This window comes from Molossus molossus, unplaced genomic scaffold (genome assembly GCF_014108415.1).
Source record: "Molossus molossus isolate mMolMol1 unplaced genomic scaffold, mMolMol1.p scaffold_m16_p_1, whole genome shotgun sequence".
Classification (NCBI taxonomy): Eukaryota; Metazoa; Chordata; class Mammalia; order Chiroptera; family Molossidae; genus Molossus; species Molossus molossus.
The window spans coordinates 212643879-212653773 of NW_023425344.1; the positions used below are offsets into that span (position 1 = coordinate 212643879).

Consider the following 9895-nt stretch of genomic DNA (forward strand, 5'->3'; position numbering starts at 1 on the left):
AAACATGGCCATATGTTAAATTAGATTGGAACACAATCATACAGTGAATCATTTGCAACTATTAAAATTTTAATGAAATATTTAAAATAACAAAATTTGCCTGGCTGGTGTGGCTCAGTGGTTAAGCATTGACCTATGCACCAAGAGGTCTCTGGTTCGAATCCCAGTCAGGGCACATGCCCCAGTTGTGGGCTCATGAAGGAGGCATCCAATTGATGTTCTCTCTCGTGGATGTTTCTATCTCTCTCTTCCTCTCCCTTGCTATTTCTCTAAAAATAAAAATCAATAAAGAAAAAAAATAAAGTAAAATTTTTTCTGTTATATTGTTTATTTTTAAAAATACATTTAAAAAAAAATTTTTTTAGAGAGATGGAGAGAGAAACATCAATGTGAGAGAGAAACATCGACCAGTTATCTCCCATATATACCCAAACCAGGGATAAAACCTGAAACCCGGGTATGTTCCCTGACCAGGAATCAAACCGGTGACCTTTCAGTCCACAGTATGATCCTCACCAACTGAGCCACACAGGCCAGGGCTATGATGTTAAGTTTTAAAAAATCAGGACTAAATTGAAATGTCTCAGAATATTATAGTGGTTGTCATTTGGGGGTGGCTCTATGATGAATTTTTTCTCTTATTTTTTTTTTATACTTTTTTTAAATTTTTTATCCTCACCCGAGGACATTTTTTGTTCAGATAGAGTAGGAGGGAGAGAGAGAGAGAGAAACACCGATGTGAAAGGGACACATCGAGTGGCTGCCACCCGCACAACCAACCAGGGCCGGGGACAAACTGCAACCAAGGTACATGCCCTTAGCGGGAACTGAACCCGGGTCTCTCCAGACCGCAGGCTGATGCTCCAACCGCTGAGCCAAACCGGCCAGGGCTTTCTCTTATTTTTCTTTGTTGTTGTCGACTGTTTATTGATAATATTATATAGCACAGCAGAAGGATTCAAACAGCTCCACGTGGTGTTTTGAAATTCATCCCAACTGTAGGCTAAGTGACCCGCAGGTTGGACAGGCTGCCAAAGTCCAAGAGCTTCAATATTTCCTTTGTGTCAGGATCAACTTCAATGATCTCCTGATCAAGGGCTGAGACCTCGGGAACATAATTATCTCTCCTCTCTCTCTCCTTTTCCTGCAGCTTGATGGAGACCTCTCTCGGGTCCTCTATGAATCTGCTTCATCAGATGTGTGACATACCCCGCTATCTTGTTCCGGAGCTTCTTGCTGGGGATAATGGCGATCTCATCGCACACGCGCTTGTGGGTGTGGAAGTAGATGCCCAGGCGCCTGTGGTACTTCTCCATGATCACCCGGGCTGCCTGCTTCACGGTCTTGGTGCGAAAGCACCCCATCTTGGCGGGTCCCTGGTGAAAGAGGAAGCCTCTTATTTTTCACTTGTCTGTATTTTTTCACGTTTTTATGTTCAAGATAAATTACTGTTATAATGGGGTAAGTCCCTGTGCTCCGAATAGCAGCAGAATCCAGGTACTGCCTTCTTTATAGAAATCAGGAATTCTCTGTGGGCTTTCTATGCAAGCTCTGGAAGCTTTGTAAAGAAAACCAGGATTTCAGTGGCTAGCTCAGGATATAGCATCTAGTTGAGTGACTGTAGGAAAGTGAAGGGGCCACTAGACCACAAACAGAGTGGAGAAGGTCCTTAGGGTGGTTACTTTTTCTCCTAACACTTCATTCCTTGGAAGAAGAGAAAACCAGACAGATAATATAAAAGAGCAAACAAAGCAACAACTACTTATTAAATGCTAAATATGTGTTAGATTGGTTGAAAGGGTCAGAAGCTAAATGTGATGAATGACTGAATGAAAAGGATAGTTACAGAATTTCACCTCCACCTTGTAGGACTTCCTCAGCTAAACTGAATGTAACAAGCTGGTCTTCTATCTGCATTTCTGCAATATCCCTCATCTCCCTTACCTCCCAACTCCATCTGTTTTCCATACTGCAGTGAGAGTGGTCTTCTCAAAGAGCAAACCTTCAACAGATTCCCAGTGGCCCTGTGTACGAATTCTAACTCCTTATGGTGGCTGACTGGGCCCTTTATGATCTGGTTTCATCCTCTCTAGTCTCTCTTCTCCTTCCTCACTCTCCCTTCCAGGCTTTTTTTTTTTTTTTGTGGTACGTGCCCCTAGCAGGAACCGAACCCCGGACTCTCTGGTCTGCAGGTCAACGCTCAACCGCTGAGCCAAATTGACCAGGGCTCTTCCAGGCTTCTGATCTTCACCAGGCTTTGCCTCTGGTGTACTCTGAAGCTGGACCCACCCTGTCTCTAACTGCTTACTTTTTAAGTCTCTGGTTAAACATTGCCTTCATTGGGGGTGGGGAGAAGATAAACCACAGAACTTATATGCACGTATGCATGAACAACGGACATGGACAACAAAGCCGGGGACAGGGCGGGGAGGGAGGAGGAGGGGGAAATCGGTGGGGGGAAAAGGAGAAACATTTGTAACAAAAATAAATTTAAAAAAAACAAAACATTGCCTTCATTGGAAAAACTCAGCTGCCACTGCCATGTATGCCCATTGTAATCACTGCTTTCCCTATCCTAGCCCTTTCTGTATGCTATTAAAATCTCAGGTTTAATTGTCCTCATCTGGCCTGTAGCTCTGAGAGCAGGGCTAAGTAGGCCCTGCTCACCTGGGTATTTACAATGCCTAACAGGGGAGCAACAGATGTTCACTGAATGAATGAATGAATGAATGAATGAATGAATGAGATAGTCTGATTATATTGAATTTCCCCCAAACTTTCTTTAAAAAGGTACTCTAATTGATACAAGCGTATATCAAAATAAAAATGATATACATATTTTGATGGTGGTTCTTCACTCAGCACTGAAGTCCTAAATCTTCTTCTCAGTTAACAGATATATATGTATGTGTACATATATTTCAAGAGATATTTCAAATGAATTTTTCAAGCCCCTCATGGAAAAAACTCTGAATTATTGATCAATTGTTTCTAATCCTTAAAAAATAAAGACATCTTCATTCAGCAATAGGGGAGTAAGTAAACTATAATTCATAAAAGAGTTATAACTAATCTTTAATACATGGTAAAATAATATAATGCTATTATTAATAATAAAATAATAGTTTTTTGAAGCACACAACCAAAATATACAGAATAAGCTAATGCCTCTCAGATAAAAAGAAATATAGGTATTATATTCACATTTAGCAAGATCGGAAGGAAATGCATCAAAAATATATTGTGATTACTTCTGAGGGTCATCATTTCTTAAACTTTTCAATATTCCTCTTTAGAATGAGCATGTATTACTTTTGTTAAAACATCTAAGTTATCCAAACCTCTTTATAATAAGATTAATTCCTTTATGTGTAAGCAGTTGTTTCAAAAATTGTTTTGAGACTAAAGAATAGGCATTAATATTTTTTCATAGAGCAAATATTTTATACAAAATAGATTTAATAATGCAATGATCTTTGATGCAGATGCTACTAGAAGACTATAAGCTGGAAATGATACTAGTAGAAACTATAACCATCTTGAATTTGACTTCCCAAATATCCTTATGTTTAGAGTTTTTTATATTTTGCAAGGGAAGACAATTTTATTAAAGAGTATTTTATGAAATGGTTTTGGAAGTAAATTAATGCACATTTTATTATGCCAAATGACATTTACAAAAGACCTAAAGGCTAGGAGAGAGGCAATTAACTAACTATAGTCACTTGAAATGGGTCGGTGAAAGGCTAACTTGGGCACAATTACCTCTTGAAATGGACCAAAAGCAGCAGTTCAGACAGCTAGTCTGGGAAAGTTCCTCACCTGCACCGCCTATCTCAATAGATCTAGGAAGTTGTTTTTTCTTTTGCTTAACAATAGGTAAAGTGATAAGCAAAATTGCCCTCCTCCAAATCTCCCTGAAGTGCAAAAAGACTAAGAGGATCAAAGGAACCATTAGCCACTCCCTGAACTTCAAAGGTTTATCCTATGGGAACTCTGAGAAGCAGCTGTGAGTTTATAGATTACACAGAGACTTCCATTACAGTGTATAAATATAACATGACAAATATTTTAGCTACCATATTCTTTTTGTTTCCTTACTATGGTTGCATTTAAGGTTTTGTATACATATTGAGAAACAAATAAAAATATATTAGGACTAGAGACCTATATACTTCCAGTGAGCACTATAGCACTATTCTTAGCATTTTCTTTTTGTGCTCTCTAAAGCTTGCTTTTAAATGTCTTGATTGTTTCTATGTTTTCAGGAAAAAGTAATAAAGCAAGCATTCTGTTTCACATAGTTTGTGTTTTAATGCGATATCAAACAAAGTCTACAAAACCACTTAACCTTTCCTAGACTGGTTTCACAGAGTCAGTCCCCACAATAATGAAATTGTCTCTTCACTAAAGCATTTCATTCGGGCTGTGCTGACTTATAGCCTAAACTATTCAGTCAGTCATGCGTATGTAGACTGTGGTGTAGTCATTGAACACATTGCCTCAAAGTGTTCATTTTAATAATAAAAAAGTTCATCTATCAGTGACTATTTTAAGCAAAATAATCTTTAGCAAAAGACTCTAGAAGACACTTCTATCATTTCTAGTGATGAGAAGACCTGTATAAATAAACTTGTTTTAAGGCATTTACACCAAGATCTGCTATCTGAAAAGGTGTGGAGCAAGGTCAATCTTTGATTCACACATTCAGAATAATGTATTATGCATCAACCAGTAAAAAAAAAAGGAAAATACATAATTCCCGCCCTTGAAGCACTCACAGTAGGGAAAAGTCACCTTTGCCAGTGATGAGAGTTAGTGTGTGCATGAGAGAGAGAGAGAGAGACAGAGAGAGAGAGAGAGAGAGAGAGACAGAGAGAGAGACAGAGAGAGAGAGAGTCAGAGACAGAGAGAGAGGGAGAGATTGATTGATTAGGTGTGGTGGGGGTGATGATTTCAAAGACAAGCAGCAGCATGAGCACACAGAGACCAGAAATCATCTTGCACATTTTGAGAACTACAAGCAGTAGTTCCGTTCAAAGTTCATTCATTCACATACACAATACTCATTAATTGAATACTTTGAGTTGAAGTTGTGAATGGCAAAAATAATTTGTGTGTCAAGGTGAGATCATCCAGAGGATATTGTTTATGCAGTGAACATAGAATGGGGTCTTCCCAGCATCCACTCCCGTTCTTCTTTCTACCAGAAACTTAATTTTATATATTGTGCACCTCTTTCTCACACACCCATATGCCTCCAAAGAAGCTCACCCATGCTTAGCCCTACGTAGCCTAAATGGAGGTAAACCTTCATGGAGGTAAAACCACTAGCTTCTTTCTAGTGACTGAGTCAGGAATGACATATGACCAGTTCTGACCAATGAGATAGGGAGAGAGGTTTGCTACAGGTTTCTGGGAAAGTAACTCACATAAGTCACTGAATGCCTCTCCCTTTCTCTCACTGATCATGCATCAAGAAACACATAGCCCCAAAACACTTATGATAACCATATTATAACCATGAGGGAATACAGCTTTAGGATGAAGCTGACTCTATAAATAGTGGAAGAGAAAAAAAAAACACCTGGGTTCTCAATACCATATTTGAGCCACCTAACCCTGAATGTCACACTGCCTCTAGTGGTATTTTGCATGATCTAATTCACTCTTATTAAAAAACAAAACAAAACTATATTGCATTGGTTTTTCTGCTATTTATGTCCAAAACACCCTAACCTAAGTTTAGATTTGATTATTAGGCAATGGAGAGTCACTGAAGACATTTAAGCAGGAGACTGATATTATCAGGTGGCCTTTCATGAGGGCAACAGTGGCAGAAATTGTGTGAAGCTAGTGGTCAAGAACAGTCACTGTGGGATGGAGGTAGCCTGGAAGACAGATAAAGTAATTCTAGAGTCCTGACAGCTGCAGCATAGCTAAGTTGGAGACCAAGAATTTCCAATGGCTTTAACCATGTAGGAATGTGATTCTCTCTAGCACTGTTCACAAGCTCAGGTGGAGATCTGAGAATCAGCCTGTCTATGTCTTTGGGTAGGTTATGAAAGTAAGTATGAGGTTTAAAGTAATGGCAATGGTTCCTCAAACTCCTGAGAGACCACAGTTCTACAAACAAAATCTGTGCATACAATTGGGACTTAACAAACTGTCATACCCCAACATTCAAAGGGAGGAAGAATTATCGTTAGTTAAAGCACTTTGCCTGGGAATCTCACAGCATTCCAGGGTTACAGGTAGTAAAACAATATACTAATATTCAGCCTTTGATTAAATTCTATGGCCCTCAAATTTGATATATACTCTTTCCTTCATCTAGGATAAAACAAAATTAAGGGTACTCATATTCAAGGCTTTATGTCTAATAGATAGGATTAGTCAGATTAAGAACTACATGGCATATAAAATTATATAAATATTTAAATTATTCAATGTGTGTGCCTGTGGCACATAACATATCATCCTGCTGAGTCAAGGGAACTTAAAGCATCTCTCTAATAGTAATGTCTTCATTCCCACAGTTACCTTTCAGGTAGATACACCTAGCCAATAAAAGAAAAACGTCTAGCTGTTAGAAAGAATTTGGAAGAAAATTTTCTCCTTCCAAGCTAACTTCAGGAAGTTGCCTTAGGATTTTGTTTTGAAATTGTTATTGGTTATTTTAATTGATTTAATTTCTTCTAAAAAGATTAAAGTGTATCCTTTCGTTGTTCAAAAGAGAACAAAGACAATAAAAAAAGTGGCTATGGCATCATAGAATATTACAAAGCAATGAGTATTCTAATTATCCATAGAAGAATATCACTGCTTACATTTCACTGGCGCTGAGACAATCCATTTCTTACAAAGTCATTGCTCATAGAGATAGTTGTCTTTTCAGAGTCTCATAATAGGCAAATCATGAGTGAAATAATCTAATTTCTATTTCTAAAATAATGCTATCATCATATTACTCATAAACATGAGTAAAAAAGATTTCAGGGGGAGTGGAGGAAAAATAGGAGACATCTGTAATAATGTCAACAATAAAAAATAAACTTAAAAAATAAAAGATTTCATAAGTATAAGTACAAATTTCTTAGTGATGTCATCTGATTTAGAAAATTATTATTGAGATTTTAATATTGGGATATAAAGTGGAGTCACTGGAGCTTAGATATCAGAACTCTTATTAGCTCATTCATTAGTAAGGAGACTATAATTTACTTTGCTTAATTATAAACCTCCTGGACTGCTGAATGAGAGAATAGCATAACTCAGTCAAAAAACTTAACCTGTCCCCTTTATGTGTTAGATATGTGAATACAAAGTGAAGAAGACTCAGTTCCTGACTTCAAGAAGGTTTTTATAACTCTCATCTTTCTTTATTTTTACTTCCCCCCCCCAATTTTTATTAATTTATTTTTGTTACAGATATTTCTCCTTTTTCCCCCCTAGACACCCTCCTCCTCATCCACCCCCCCACCCCAGCATTGTTGTCTATGTCCATTGGTTACACATAACTCTCATCTTTCTTAAAGTAACTTTGCAACATCAAGTCTGCCCCTCAGTGTGAGAAACCTCAATGCCAAGTTACAATATGGAAAGAACATGAAGACTTGCCAGCGGTCATTTATTACAAAAGAGTGACATCTTTCTTACTAGAGGATTATATTCCATATTTAGGGAGTGAAAGACATTTCTCTAAGTAAGAATTACCCTTATCCATATCTTAAGGAACTGTGTGGGTGCCCTGGCTGGTTTAGCTCAGTAGTTAGAGCGTCAGCCTGCAGATGGAAGAATCAAAGGTTCAATTCCAAGTCAAGTAGACGTACCTCAGTTTCAGGTTCGATACCCAGTTGTATGCGGGAGGCAACCAGTCGATGTGTCTCTTTTACATTAATGTTTCTCTTTCTCTCCTTCCCTAACTCCCACTCTATCTATCTGAAAAAAATCAATGGAAAAATATTCTTGGGTGAGGATTAAAAATAAATAAGGGAATTGTGTGGGAGCATCTTGGACAGTTTTTCCTGCATGACTTGAAGAGATTATTTCTTGGCTGAACACCCAGGTTACATTTAGAAACCATATCGTTTTTTACCAGACGTGTACCAGGCCTGAAACCAGTCTGCCTCAGGTCAGCCGATAGTGTGTGGGTTTTTGACTTCATGCAGGTAAGATTTCACAATACAAGTCCAACTGATTTTGAGAGTATGTTTATTAAAGCTGGGGACAGTAAAATAAAGGAAACAAAGAAAAGGCTTAAGGTAGAAGAAGCAACAGGAGAGAGCCTAGGCAGGGCTGCTTTGGCTTTCTAGAAACTAGGAAAGAAGTGAGGCTCGCTAAGAAGTAAAGTTACAGTAAAAGAAGTGAGCCAAGGCACGGCTGCTGTTAACTTACTGGAAAGTCAGAGAAAAAAGGGGCCTTGGATACAGGTTCAGCGGGTAAACCTGGAAGGGCTGCCACTTGCATGCTGCTCCCCTGATTGTGAGTCTCATGGGGACCCTTGGAACTTAAGAGAAAGAGAGCAGAGCTACAAGGTGTGGGCATGCTCTGGTGAGAGCACGCAGTGGGTCCTTTGTCTTGAGGCTTTTCAACTTTCTTTAGCCTGCAGGAGTCCTAGGGGAGGTCTCAGGGGAGAGTCTTAACAGACTATTCAATATATTTCCAGGTGTGCCCTTCAATATGTTGATTCATCAAAATGTGTGTATAGAAGGGTCAGGATTATTTTCTGTTTTGTTTTCTTTTCTTTTTTTAATACTCACCCCAGTATATTTTTCCCTTTATCTTTAGATATAGCGGGAGGGAGGGAGGGAGGAAGAGAGAGAGAGAGAGAGAGAAAGAGAGAGAGAGAGAGAGAGAGGTGAGAGAGACACATCTATTGATTGCCTCCCACATGACCCCAACCAGGGCCGGGAATGAACTGCAACTGAGGTACGTACCATTAGCTGGAATCAAACCTAGGACTCTTTGGTTTATGGGCAGTCACTCTAACCGCTGAGCCAAACCAGCTAGGGCCTTAGTTGTATTTTTAAAGAATGTCACTGAAGGAGGGACCAAAGCCAGTCTGCTCCAGGAAGGTCTGGAATGTGTAAACCATTTGCTCTTAAGTGTTCTTAGGGAAGATAAAACCTTGTGATTCAGTAGCTAGTTGTAAATTGCTCAAATTGTTTGGCCTTGCTTAATTATTTGTCTCAGTTTCCCTTATTCCACTTGTCAAGGAATTTCCCTAGCTTTTTACTACCCTGCCTCAGTTTGAAAAATATGTATCTTTAAATAATGTATGAACATTTGGAAATATGGGGTTGTTTTGTAGTTTTTAAAAACCATAAATGGTATCACATTGTACTTATTATGCATCTCATTCATTTTACCCTCTTAAAGTGTTTAGGAGTTCTTTTAATATAAGCACGTACGGCAAACTTGTATTTTACAAAAATGGCCACAGCAATATTTCTGGTCTCACATGCTCTTTAAGAACCTTGTCTCTGCCCCTCAAGAGTTAGGGTCTTTTTCCTCGCCTCTTAAACCTGGATGAGACTTTGTAATGGCATGGATAAATAGAATGCAGCAAAATTGAATTGACACTGTAAGACTTCTAAAGCTAGGTCATAAAAAGTAATCCCCTTCCCCTCCCCTCGCCTCCTCCTCCTTTCTCTCTCTTTCTCTTTCTCTCCCTCCCTCCCTTTTTCCCTCTCTCTTTCCTGGAACCCAGCCAACATGCTATGAGACAACAGGAAGAGGTCTACATGGAATGGAACTGAGGTCTCTAGCCAGAGTAACTAGAATAGTACATATATATCTATATCTATATATGTAGATATAGATATATATATATATTTCAATGTTTTAAACAATAACAATGAACAGTATTTATGTATCATAAGTTTATTTAGTC

General features: G+C 38.6%; 1 pseudogene; it reads right to left on the reverse strand.

Moving 5' to 3' along the window:
* Positions 1 to 958: 958 nt before the first annotated feature.
* On the reverse strand, positions 959 to 1364 carry LOC118616484 (annotated as a pseudogene).
* Between the last annotated feature and the right edge of the window lie 8531 nt (positions 1365 to 9895).